Below are 13,937 nucleotides of genomic sequence, written 5' to 3' on the forward strand. Positions count from 1 at the left end.
AACGCAGTTTGTTCCGTATTTTATGAAAATTAATTCAGTGCAAATACATGACAGACACATAGCTAATATGTCAGCCATGAACGAAGACCGTGTCATTTGTATAAGAAAACCCTGACGGTGCGGTAATTTCTCCCTCTTTTTGTCTATGATCAGCGTAGCGTTTTTAACATCTTGCAGCCCCATCAGGGAATGCCCTTTTAATTGGTTGTTTCAGTCATTGTGATGTCATGTATCATAGCAACAATTACGACAAGTGACAACAGCGGGAAATGTAAAAATGACTGCATCCGAGCAGCCGGGGAAAAAGAAACGAGAACAAAAATATAGAATTGAATGGGAAAATGACTACCCGTGGCTGAAATGCGTGAGGGACAATGAATACAAGGCCAATTGTACCATATGCCGTAACGTTTTTTCTGTTTGTCACGGCGGAGTGTGTGATATAAAGCAGCACCCGTGAGGAGATAATCACAAGAGAAACGAGAAGCTGCGGGCACAGGATGGAGCAATGTCATTGTCCGTCAGTCGTCTCATATGGTATGTAATTATGTGGATTTTTAAAACTCAAATATAGTTGATAAGAAAGTGATTATATTAAAAGAGATAGTACAGGCTTAGCCTAAATCCACATATATCTCTCCAGTGCTCTCCCTCTGTTCCTGTGTCCCGCTCCCTCCCATCTCATAATGTGTCAATCATTTCTGATGGGTTTCTTATTAAATAATTATGGATTTAGATAGCTCAAGGTTTAAAAAGGGGTGGGGTCTTTGAAAAGGGCGTATTATAAACTTAAATACTTTGCTATTCATTAAATATTTAGGCCTAAGAAGTTCTATGAAATATATGTATCTAAATTTATTAATTAGTTTCCACTATTTTCACCAGAAGTCTTCATTTGAGGGGTTATTTTTTCCTCTAAATTCTCTTCCGTGGGGGCATATCACCGGACCCAGGCAAACCAACCCCCCCCCTTTCCTTATTTCCATTTCAGAAAGTTGGCAACCCTAAATACAACAAACAACTATAAATGTATCAAATGTATTATTATTTAACTTATACTTGTAATATAAAGATGACAATCTTATATAATGACATTTTGTGTGTGAACTCATGAGTTTGGTGTGCGTTCACGTGCTCTCTGTTTTAGGGATGCTCCGATCGATCGGCCAATAATGCTTGCTATGTTTCTCAATGAATTACGGGAAATGCCGCTACATCCAAAAGCCAGAGGGCGCTCTTGTGCAGAAACTCAAAATGCGCTGTAGACGAAGAACAATACACACGCAGCTGTGATGACACGCAGCTCCATGAAATGGCTGAAGGATATATTTATATTGCTGTTCTTCAAACCTTTTCAGGTATTTTCATGATAATAAAGAATATGTATAATAATTATGTTTGATGAGTGTTGCTTTTTCAAATGCATGTTATAAACGACTCAAACTAACAATGATTTTAGATCAATAAGGACTTACTGATCAAAAGCTGTCCCAGCTAACACACAACGTACTAGTTACGTAATTTATTGGTCATTTTTGGTAATTTCATGACTTACCAGCTAACAACGTAACTGTTACGTCCTATGGAGGTAATTCCATTACCATTACAGTACCAAATCACCACGTCGCCAGTACGGACTCCTTACGTCGCAAGATAACCAAGTACGTCCCAGTTACGGAATAAATTCGTACTATTTTGGTAATTTCATAACTTACCGGCAACGTAACTGTTACGTCCTAGGGAGGTAATTTCATTACCATTACAGTACCAAATCACCACGTCACAAATACGGACTCCTTACGTCGCAAGATAACCAAGTACGTCCCAGTTACGTAATAAATTCGTACTATTTTGGTAATTTCATAACTTACTGGCAACGTAACTGTTACGTCCTAGGGAGATAATTTCATTACCATTACAGTACGAAATCACCACGTCGCCAGTACGGACTCCTTACGTCCCAAGATAACCAAGTACGTCCCAGTTACGTAATAAATTCGTACTATTTTGGTAATTTCATAACTTACTGGGAACGTAACTGTTACGTCCCAGGGAGGTAATTTCATTACCTTTACAATTATATTAAACATTAATTTCGTTTTCTATTTAGGTTAGCTTATTAAAACTTTTCAGTCCCAAAGTTTCCCTTAAATAAGTCAAAATAGATTAAATACACACGAACTGCCATTTACATGGGAAACATGAAACAGCGCGCGCCTCCCGCCCAGCTGACCTCAACCAGAGCGCGCGACCGCGCGTGCACAGCAGAACGGTGGCTGACAGGACGCGGTGTTGTTTCTCTGAACTGAGACCCGTTTAAAATACACAATAACTTATTTTAGTTGCTTAAGAGTTATGAAAACAGCATGTTAACATACTTATTAAGGCTCACAGAATCTCGCCCGACAGTATAAACCGTGTTTTATGCTGCACTGACAGGAATGTTCATCTGACAGGAAATTTCGTTTTATCAGGTAAGATACTAACTTCACAACAAATAAAACGATTTTTATGAAAACGTGTAGATATTTTTTAACCTTTATTTATTTTATTGTCTTTATTTTAAAGTTTTGTGGGACACGTTTGGCGTTTTGGACTGGTGAAGGTTAGAGCAGCGTTACCCTGGCAACCGGAACATGAAGAGGACCGCGCGCTCTCTCTCCGTCTGACAAAACTACGCCTGCACAATTCAGAAATGACATTTTAAATTAGCTTATATGGAGAATCCATTTAAATGTTCATTTTAACATATGTTTATTTAAATGTTTGTAATGTTCATGTTCAATAAATGAAGTATTAAAGCTCTGAGTCTATCATTCATATGTTATGGTAAGTCTTATAGTAATGGGCAAATAAGGACAAGTTAAATTAGTTAACGTTATACTGCAGATGTCCGCCCAAAGAATATTAAATAAAAGATTTAAATTACTACTGGTTACTAACATAAAACTTTTAATCCATTACGTTGTCACGACGTGCCCACGACAGGCAGATTACGTTGCAAAGTTACGTGCAGGCGACGGATCCAGGAATTTCACTTTTCCGGTCGCCACGACGTAACTCGGTTCGTCGCCACAACGTAAGTTTGGTCATCATATTACGTCGACGTTACGTAACAGTTACGTATTTGTGTTAGCTGGGGTAGTACATGAAATAGCTGTAATAAGATCGGCTGTCCGATTCAGAATAGTGATCGGCCACGTATTATTAGTGGAGATCGGCATTGATCGGAGCATCCCTACTCTATTTCTCAATGAATTGGGTGCGACCCAAACAAGCTCATGTCACTTTATATCCTTCATGTTTCTGAACTTTAGCAGAGTTTTACTTTTAGAAGACTTCACAGAGCACCCGCGGCCTATGTGGTTCCGAATTTATATTTGAAATGGTCAATCGAGTCCAGGTCAGTCATAGTTAAATTACTTCAGGTCCCAAGTCTGATTAATATTTTGTGTAAAATCCGACTCGATCTGAAAATGGCCATGAGCGGCACAAATATGTATAAAGACTAGATGTCTCACCCGCACTCCTAGCCAATTGAGTGCAACGTCCACATGTGGCGGCCACCTTACCACAGTGTGAAGCATGTTGTGTTAAATGACCATAACTTGCTAAATTTTCTAACGAATTTCAAACAGTTTGGTTTGTTATAAACATCAGAGATGTACCTATAACACTGGATACTTAATGAATAATTTTTATGAATCATGTTAAAGCATCCAGAATTATAGCCACATTAATAACATTTGTAAGAAACCAAAACATTTGAAAATCGGTAGAAAATTTAGCAAGTTATGGTCATTTTAAAGTATCTGCACCATTTAACACAATGCTACGAGTTTTCAGGTACAGTACAGAAACTAAATAAAGTAATCAGATAATACTGCATTGTCTTTACTATTTAAATTGAATGAATTCTTATTAAAGCTACAAAATTTAGTTAGTCACAACAAGGACATTATGATTTTCTTTGTCTGTTGTTTGATTAACATTAAAAACGGCATCAGGTTTATACTCTAAAAATGGTTGTACTGTCACTTTAAATGCATTGATCAAATAGATTGTTACTGACACATTTTTTTTATCAACTACTTATATTTATTTCATGTGTAAAATACTTATACTACTATAATCACGGCATTTTGAGATAATTTTGTTTTAAAATGTCCGCTCAAGTGCAAAAAAAAAAAAACTCAGTTGGCATTTGCGCGCTGGTTTACTATTTGCTTATACTAGCAAGCTGTCTAAAGCCTGGAGATGCAAATCGTGCTCGCGCTTCAGGTGCGCGCAACAAAACTTTTTAAAAAACACGTCAGTAAAGAGATGGCGTGACATCGGTTTCGTGTATAACAACACGCATTAATATGTAATAATGATCTTACCAATGATGCACGTAGAAATCCCTTGTTACAAAATTCCTGCAGCGTCGGTACGCAAAACCGACTTTTAGAGTAGTTTCTGGTGCGTTTTTTTTTAAATCGCGCATGCGCACAAGTTATGTGCACCAACGTCAATAACATGTACTATCACAACAAATACTCATGTTACAAAAGTAAATTTGCGTTCCTAAAAAAGAGATGTATGCATCATATCAAGCTTATTATACACAATACTTTTAAAAAGGCGCACGCAATAAAAATAGGACGTTGCTCTGCAATTTTCGTCAGAACCTTAGTCTAAATTGCATTTAAACTTAAGTTTTTACCTTATGTTAACACATGCCTTTAAAACGCTTGACAATAATGAAACATAACCAATTATTTCGCATATATTAGCATCCAAAACAATTGACTATCTTATTTAATGAAACGCCATCGTGCAATTTTTCAACAAATTCAAACAAAAACAAATCAACCAATGTGTAATTAATTCGAAAAATATCACTGATATAACAGATGATAAATATTATTAAACAGATTAATAAGATTATAAAACAATATCGGTAACACCACGATGCCTACCTTACAGAACACTAACCAACTTTCATCTCCTTCTAGCAACGCAGTACAAACCATATAACTTCATAAACATATCACAGCGCCCCTAGTGGAAGGGAACATAGAACCACGCCACATACGATTACCATCTCTCAATTCAAACTATACGGTGAGGCTGCAGCCTGCAGAGGTCACATATGAAGGTTGCATATGTCATCAAGTCTGATTTATAAGTTACCTTAGCATTACATTCACAAGTCATAAGCATGTTACAAAAATTAACGATTAACTGAGGATAATAGTCAACTTGATGATTGTTAGGCTTGTTTGAAATGCGGCTTGCATCGCCTGAAATTTAGACGAGAGCAGACGGCTACAATGAAGGCAGAAGTGAAAAAAAAAAGTTTATAAGTCGGACACTTCAACAATCTCTCAGTCCAGTCGAACTATAAAGGTCAACAAGATCGCGTTCACGTATTTTATTGCAAATTAAAGAGATAAATACCAATAAATGAATTTACATGAAGATGTTTAGATGAACAGTTTTTTATTTGAAAAGGCTTGTGTTGATTTATACAAGACTAGTGTAGGGCTGAACAATAATAAAAAATCAATATATTAACAGGTGTTACACAAAAAACTGTGACCATCGTATTCTGTGACCTTAGGAGGCGCTGTTGTCGCCGTACAGTTTAAACCCGCCCATACAGGCGACTTGAGAGGCATCCAGTGGATGGACAGCTGACGTCATTTCCGTATCGTCATTCACTTTTCAAATTTGACGCGCCATGCACATGTCAGCGGTAAGAAAAAAATAATAAACTGTCGATGATTTATCGGTCATGTCAGAATTCAAATGCACAAACTAGCTAGACAGTTTTAGGGGGAAGGAGGTGTGGTGTGCACTGTGTGCAATAGTTTATTTGAAACTGTTCATGTTTTATTTTCTCTTGAAATCGGGACTTCCCCCACAACCTTAAGGGGCCTGACTGTTGCATGTTCATTCTAATGGTCAGATTTGTCTAATTTAACTAAGATGTGTGTAATTTCCAAATATTGCAAAACCACGAAGTGTTAATTTGATCTGGATTGTTTGGTAAATTCTCTGATCATGTAGCCTGGTAATACCATCCTCTGCTATTTTGCTTCGCTTCATAGACAGAGTCTGGCTGGGCATAATTGACAATCGTTTTCCTTCTCGTGGGAGGGGCTTGTCTGAAGTTTAAAATCATTGGTCTAAACGTAAGCCAATCACACATAACATTTGGATATGATGTGCTTTATGCGCCGGATCAGCCGCATCGACTCTCTGCTGTAAAATACACGTATGATGTGAAAACAAACCCATCGAGCGAAATACCAGAGTTAACATGGCTATGAACGACTTTTGCAGATTATGTAAAGTAAATCGGGCCAGAGCTAGTTGAACACTATCCTTACGGTGGCTTTCCACTCACGTCTAACGGGAGGAAAGCCCCTCTCTCCTCTCAAACTCTTCCACCAGACAACCATAACCACATGTAAATTAAATCTTCCTACCTTATTTTCTGGTTAATCAGGAATGTCACCAAAGATTGCTTGCCCACGCGTCCTCCACCATTAACTGTGAACAATATAATTCCCTTCCATGATTTCTCGATCGTTGTGCACGTCAAGCTGTGCTGCACACAGTTTCTCGCTGACGATCGGTAAAGTTGATAAATTAAACTTTTCCAAAAACTTGTCGGGAGCAGGGCAACAACATAATCTCCATTCAAATGTTTAACAAACACTTTTCTTGTTCGGGTTTAAGTTGGCAAGTGCCGGTTCTCCACAACAGAGCTTTCTGTAGGCTTGTTCGACCTCATGCGGCGCCGCCAGAACCGACAGACGGACGACGCCAAAGTGCCGCGAGAGCGAGACGAAACTACACTTCGTATGATTTCTCGAATCGTTCTCGCGTCACCCCGACGTCATCCGGCTGCCGGCTCCCGCAGCGCCACGTGAAGTCGAACAAGCCTTGTGTCTTCATGTCCACAACAGACTACAACCGTGATTCGGCGTTTAGCGTCTACGTCACGGCTCTCAGCCCGCCCTCTGTTCGTTGATTGGACGGTCGTTTTGAGACCGGTGGAAAACGGTTTGAATGGGAGGTATCTCAGACTGAGTACAGAAGCGTAATGAAATTTAGCGGAAGTACGAAGTCTGACGTAGTCAGGCTACTGATCATGTGAATCTACGTATATTTTAAAAACAGTGAAAAGTGTTTTCATTTAAAAAAAAAAACTGGTCAATTAACATGTAGAAGCCTGTTGTAATGACAACGTTATAGTTCATTGATCTAGGCTGAATTTAAGTCACAAAAAATAGTGAAATGATCTGAACAATATATATTTTCAAGGTGGTTCTTGTGAATGCAGTTTGCATGAATTATTGATGTTATAATATTAAGCATATCATTAGGAATTGTTTTATGTAAAGAGATATGATAAAGATCATATTTCAATTTGCACACAGATTTTATATTATATATTTTAAGTCATTAAAGTAAAATGACAATGCGGAAAAAACGTGTGCAATTAAGCCTGCAAAGAATGTCTAAAAAATATGCTGTCTATCCAGAGATGAAAATATAAAATAAATATGTCTATGCAGAGGTGAAAATATAAAATAAATATGCTGTCTATCCAGAGGTGAAAATATAAAATAAATATGCTGTCTATATCCAGAGGTGAAATATAAAATAAAATTGATGTTCATCCAGCGGTGAATACGGAAATTAGCGGCGAAACGGAAATGACGTAGGCTGTCTATCCACTGGTGTCCAGCCACTGGTGTCTAGTCGGAGGTGAGTCTGCGGGGCTGCCGCTGGATGTTATTGGGCGACTTCGTTATGCAAACAGCGTATTGTCAAACATGTCGGCTAATTCAACACGTGCACATTGTCTTGAGCGCGCCCGTGTGCACGCGAGCCTAGAAAAAAGTATGCCGACGTGCAACGGAGAAACAGACGCGCTGATTAAACCGTACCAAACAGTTATTTAAATAAATATGTTATAGACCCCTTCAAAGTTTGTAAACATTGAATGACTATCAGGTGCGCGCGCAGCATGGGGTCAAACTGTTCATACCATCCAGGCTTTATAATGTAATCTAACAGGGCTGAAAAATGATGACTTACCTCAAATGAAGTGAACACAACAAACACAAGCCTCTTTGATATTTGCATTGTCTCAGTCTGCACGTTAATTGCTTGCAGCTGCAGATGTTGTATTTTTTTGTTTTTGAGATTCTGCATGAATCGCGAAAACTTAACGGAAGACCTGGTGCGATTTTCAGAGCCCACGACGTAAGTAGGCATTTTTGACGATACCGAATAATACGCAACTCTATCTGCTGTAATGGCTTTTCTGACCCTGACATGCGCAGTGGAAACTGCCTGTGACGTGAACCGTGAAGGGGTCTATTAAGCTCTCAAGTGCTTTTAACATTCTTTATCACTATTGCTTCACACAGGTTGTTAGCTTGTTAAAAACAACTTTATCTTTATAAATAAAATGTTATAGGCTATTTAATGTTATGTTTTTGCCTGCCTGTGTGTGTGTGTGTGTGTGTGTGTGTGTGTGTGTGTGTGTGTGTGTGTGTGTGTGTGTGTGTGTGTGTGTGTGTGTGTTTGTGTGCGAGCGCGTGCACGTGCGCTCCGTGACTGTGTGTGGGTGTAATGATAAAGCGCATTTAAATAATAAAGCATTATGTTTACAATCACAGAATCCAAATTCACATTTTAAATGTTGTTTTAAAATGTATTGTGGATGGACCAATTTCTAACAAATCCCATTTAAAGCCTCTGTTGCTATTCCATAAAGGCAACTTGAGAGAGCATGCAGGAGGAGAAAGAAACAGAGAAGGCGCGCGCACGCGCGCGAGAGAGAGAGAGAGAAACAGAGACAGAAGAGAGAGCGCGAAAGAGCGAGAATGTATTTACATTGATAATGAGAAGAATGTAAAGTCAACTTTTAATTTTTCTAGAGTGTTTATGTAATATTTTTTATAGTTTAAATATTACCAGCAATAAAGCAAGAACAAAAATGAAGTAGGCATTAAGTGTTTATTATTGTATTAACTTCGTCACCACACATAAAAGTGTAATTGTTGACATTAAAAAAATATCTGTTATTTAGATAATTTGGTGTATATATGAAATGAAGTTGACAGAAATGATGTGTGAAAAATAATGCACTCCCTTAAAACGTTTGTAAACCAATCACAATGAAGCATTCATCAGCCCTACAGTATATTATACATACAATAAAATTATTATAATGGTGTTAAATACCGTGCTGTATGACTTTCAGTGTTCAAATCAGACAAAAGTACTCTGTAGGATGATAGCTTGTTAAAATAGAAGAGGCTAAAAATGAATTTGGAGAACATTAAGTCCATTCTGCATGAAAGATATGAGGGTAACAGATTTTGGTATCATGTAATATGGCTTTGTCAGATTAGGTGACCCTCTTCTGTGACTGTTAGTGTTCACATCAGACCAAGATGCTGTTTAGGATACAAAATAGAGGAGGTTAAACATCAACACAGTGAATTTGCAGAAAATTAAGTGCATTATGCATGAAAAATAACAAGGTAACAGATTTTGGTAACCTGTAATATGGCTTTGTCAGATTAGGTGACCCTCTTCTGTGACTGTTAGTGTTCACATCAGACCAAGATACTGTTTAAGATACAAAATAGAGGAGGTTAAACATCAACACAGTGAATTTGGAGAAAACTCTCCATGTTTCAGATAGCAGTATTTTAAATATTATTGCCCACACCCTTCAAGGGAACAGCATAGCTACTTAACCTCTAAAAAAGCAAACCCAATGTACCCCAAACAGTGAAAAGACCTACTTTCACTTAATGAGTTGTTTTTACTAAAAAAAAAAAATCACAATTAGGAGTCCTCATTAAAACCCAAAGGTGAAAACTTTAGAGGCTGTTTTCTCCCCTTTGAGCTTTTTTGAGTGCCTACCTTCAAATGGCCAAAACTTCTCAAGATATTATCTTTGGAAAGCTTTGCAACTACACTTTCAGAATCCGAAATAACTCAAAATGGCCCAGATCCAGCCTATGTCCCTAATTTCTATGATCGGTCACAAACAAAATGAGATTTTTTTCCACCACATTTAGTACACTGATGTATGAGCAAAGTCTGATGCCACACACACACACACACACACACACACACACACACACACACACACACACACACACACACACACACACACACACAAACACACACAATAAATGTATGCCTGCACCACTAGTTCGTCTTATAATTGAATAAAACCTTTGATATCAAGCAAGCCATATGGTCATACAACTATTTCTTTGCTAAACTAATCTATATAGTTATGAAACTAGCTAAATGTTTTTTGTCAAAGCGCCACCTAGTGTTTTTGACATAGAAAATGGCTATTTTTGCTAAAAACTACTGCAAAGTTTCATTAATCATGAGTCATCATGAATTATTACTTTCATTGCTTGAAGTGTAATCATAGGTGGATACTTATTCAATCCTTAGCAACCAATGAGAATATTTTAGTAACCATTTTGCAAGAGCTTTTTCCTCTGCATCAGAATATCATAGAGATATAGGTGTGGGCTCTTTTGACTTATTAACACCACTGTAACATTGTGTGACCCAAGTATGGCCACTGCAAGCACCACTCACATTTCCTTTAGTGTTCTAGTTGTCAATGCTCCTCGAGAAACTGCTCATCCGAACTCAACTTTACTTTCTTCGGTGCCCTTTTTGGCTTGACCCCGGCATTGCTGCTTGCAGCTATATTTAGGGGTCAAGCCCCGAAGGGGCGTAGAACCCTATTGTTATTGTTAGTTTTCTTATTATTATTAGGGGTCAAGCCCCGAAGGGGCGTAGAACCCTATTGTTATTGTTAGTTTTCTTATTAGGGGTCAAGCCCTGAAGGGGCGTAGAACCCTATTGTTATTGTTAGTATTCTTATTATTAGGGGTCAAGCCCCGAAGGGGCGAAGACCCCTATTGTATTTGTTAGTTTTCTTTTTAGGGGTCAAGCCCCGAAGGGGCGTAGAACCCTATTGTTATTGTTAGTTTTCTTATTATTAGGGGTCAAGCCCCGAAGGGGCGTAGAACCCTATTGTTATTGTTAGTTTTCTTATTATTATTATTAGGGGTCAAGCCCCGAAGGGGCGAAGACCCCTATTGTATCCGTTAGTTTTCTTTTTATAATAATAATAATTATTAGGGGTCAAGCCCCGAAGGGGCGAAGACCCCTATTGTATCCGTTAGTTTTCTTTTTATAATAATAATAATTATTAGGGGTCAAGCCCCGAAGGGGCGTAGAACCCTATTGTATTTGTTAGTTTTCTTATAACAATTATTATTAGGGGTCAAGCCACGAAGTGGCGTAGACACCTATTGTATCTGTTAGTTTTCTTATTATTATTCATCCTAGTTCTTCCGCCATTGAAGTCAATGGCAGCCCATAGAACCGTACGTAGGAAAGTTATGTAATTTGGCACACATGTAGAGGACGGTCTAAGAAATTACTATAGCAACATTGGTGTGTCTAACTCAAACCCTCTAGCGCCACCAACAGTCCAAAAATCCACTTATGTTCATGCTCATAACTTCTGACCCGTGAGTCCTAGACACTAAATTCTTGTTTCCTCTGAATCCTTGGCTCATGATGATTCAATGGCACACATTGATGTCATTTGTGTCATGCACATCTTTCCGCCATTTTGAATTTTCCGTAAAACCTACTTTTTCGAACTCCTCCTAGAGCGTTTGTCCGATTTGCATGTCCCTTGGTATGGAGCATCTAGAGACACCCCAGACAAAAAGTTATCAAAAGCTTTTTGATAGACCAATGCGTTCTCGTATACAGTGACACCATATAAGGCGGCGAGCACGCCAAAACGGACGTGAGGCCGTATCTTCGCTAAACTTTTGTGTATCGACACAAAACTTGGTATATGTCATTACAGTCATGACCTGAGGGTGCCTGCAACATTTCGTCACAGCGCCACCTAGTGGTCACGAGATTCGAAAAATGCTTCTTTTTGCTTATAACTACTTCAAACTTGAGTCTAAAATCATGAAGGTGGTCTTGTTAGATTCCTTGAGGCATGCCGAGTCAAACGATAACAAACCGTTTTCGGTCGGCCATTTTGGGTGTCGGCCATTTTGAATTTTCTCATTAAGTTCAGTATTTCACAAACAGAATGACGTATCGCTACGAAATTTGTCATGGTTCATCAGTGACATGTTCTGAGCACACCTATAAATCTTTAGGACAGCACCACCTAGTGGTCAGGATATGTAAAGACATTGTTTAAAATCTTTATAGCCTTTGATTCATTTGCCACACTGAAATGAGACTTCACTCTATTGATTCCTTGGCTCGTGCTGAGTCCGACTGTACCAAATATGTCAAAGTCAAACCTACTTCCTGTCGGCCATTTTGAATTATATTGAACACCTACTTTTTCGAACTCCTCCTAGAGCGCTTGTTTGATTGGCTTGATTTTTGGTACGCATCATCTAGAGACACTCTAGACAAAAAGTTATCAAAAGCTTTTTGGTAGACCTAACCGTTGTCCTATAACGCATCAAAGAATGCAAGGGCGAGCACGCCAAAATGTGTTTGAGCCTGTATCTTCGCAAAACTTTTGCGTATTAATATGAGACTTGGTATATGTCATAACAGTGATGACCTGAGGGTGCATGCACCATTTCGTCAAACTGCCCCCTACTGGTCACGAGATATAAAAAAATGTCTATTTTTGCTTATAACTACTGCAAACTTGAATGTAAAATTATGAGAGTGGTCTTGTTAGATTTCGTGAGGCATGCCGAGTCAAACGATACCAAATGGTTTTTGGTCAGCCATTTAGTGTGTCGGCCATTTTGAATTTTTTCTTTAAGTTCAAGTATTTCAGAAACGCAATTGCGTATTGTTATGAAACTTGGTATGGTTCATCAGCAACATGTTCTGAAAGGACTTGTAAACTTTTCGGTGCCCCCTAGTGGTCAAGAGATTTGAAGCTATATCTCTGAATCTCTTTATCGTATTTACACCAAATTTGGTGGGTGTCATCACAATCAAGACCTGAGTCACAATCTATTGTTTTGGTCAGTGCCTCCTAGTGGTCAAATCATTTAAGGCTATATCTCCGTATCGCTTTATCGTATTTACACTAAATTTGGTATGTGACATCACAGTCATGACCTGAGGCACCATCCATTGTTTCGGCACAGCGCCACCTAGTGATCTCAAGATAAAAAATTATATTTTTTCATAAAACTAATGCAAACTTAGATCTTAAATCATGACAGTCATCACGTATGAATCATTTTTTGCCATGTTTGGCTTGACCCCGGTATCGCTGCTTGCAGCTATATTTATTATTAGTTATTCTTCTTCTTCCGCCATTGCGGTCTATGGCAGCCCATAGAACCGTACGTAGGAAAGTTATGAAATTTGGCACACTGATAAAGGACAGTCCAATGTGTCCCCATAGCAAATTTGGAGTCTCTATGTCTAACCCGCTAGCGCCACCAACAGTCCAAAGTTGCACTTACGTTTTTGCTTATAACTTCTGACCCATACGTCCTAGAAATTAAATTCTTGTTTCATCTGATTCCTTGGCTCAAGACGATTCGACTGGACCCTATGACGTCATTTTCCGTCATGAAAATTTTTCCGCCATTTTGAATTATTCGTAAAACCTACTTTTGCGAACTCGTCCTAGAGCTTTAGCCCGATTTCCACGAAAATGGGTATGTAGCATCTACAGACCCTCACGGCAAAAAGTTATGGAATTCATGTCAATTCGTCGATCCGTTTCTGTAAACCGCGTCAACGAATTTTACGTAGAGCGCAAAAAAACGGATTTGAGGCTGTATCTTCGGCAAACTTAAGCCTATTGACACGATACTTGGTACTTGTGATGCCAGTCAGGAACTACGGGTGCATGCAGA

General features: G+C 38.6%; 1 long non-coding RNA gene across 1 annotated transcript; it reads left to right on the forward strand.

Moving 5' to 3' along the window:
• Positions 1-2,278: 2,278 nt before the first annotated feature.
• On the forward strand, positions 2,279-2,801 carry LOC129450434 (uncharacterized). The gene is made up of 2 exons (XR_008646340.2): positions 2,279-2,474; positions 2,569-2,801. It is a non-coding gene; the product is annotated as an uncharacterized lncRNA (long non-coding RNA).
• Positions 2,802-13,937: the final 11,136 nt, after the last annotated feature.

This window comes from Misgurnus anguillicaudatus, chromosome 8, assembly GCF_027580225.2.
Source record: "Misgurnus anguillicaudatus chromosome 8, ASM2758022v2, whole genome shotgun sequence".
Classification (NCBI taxonomy): domain Eukaryota; kingdom Metazoa; phylum Chordata; class Actinopteri; order Cypriniformes; family Cobitidae; genus Misgurnus; species Misgurnus anguillicaudatus.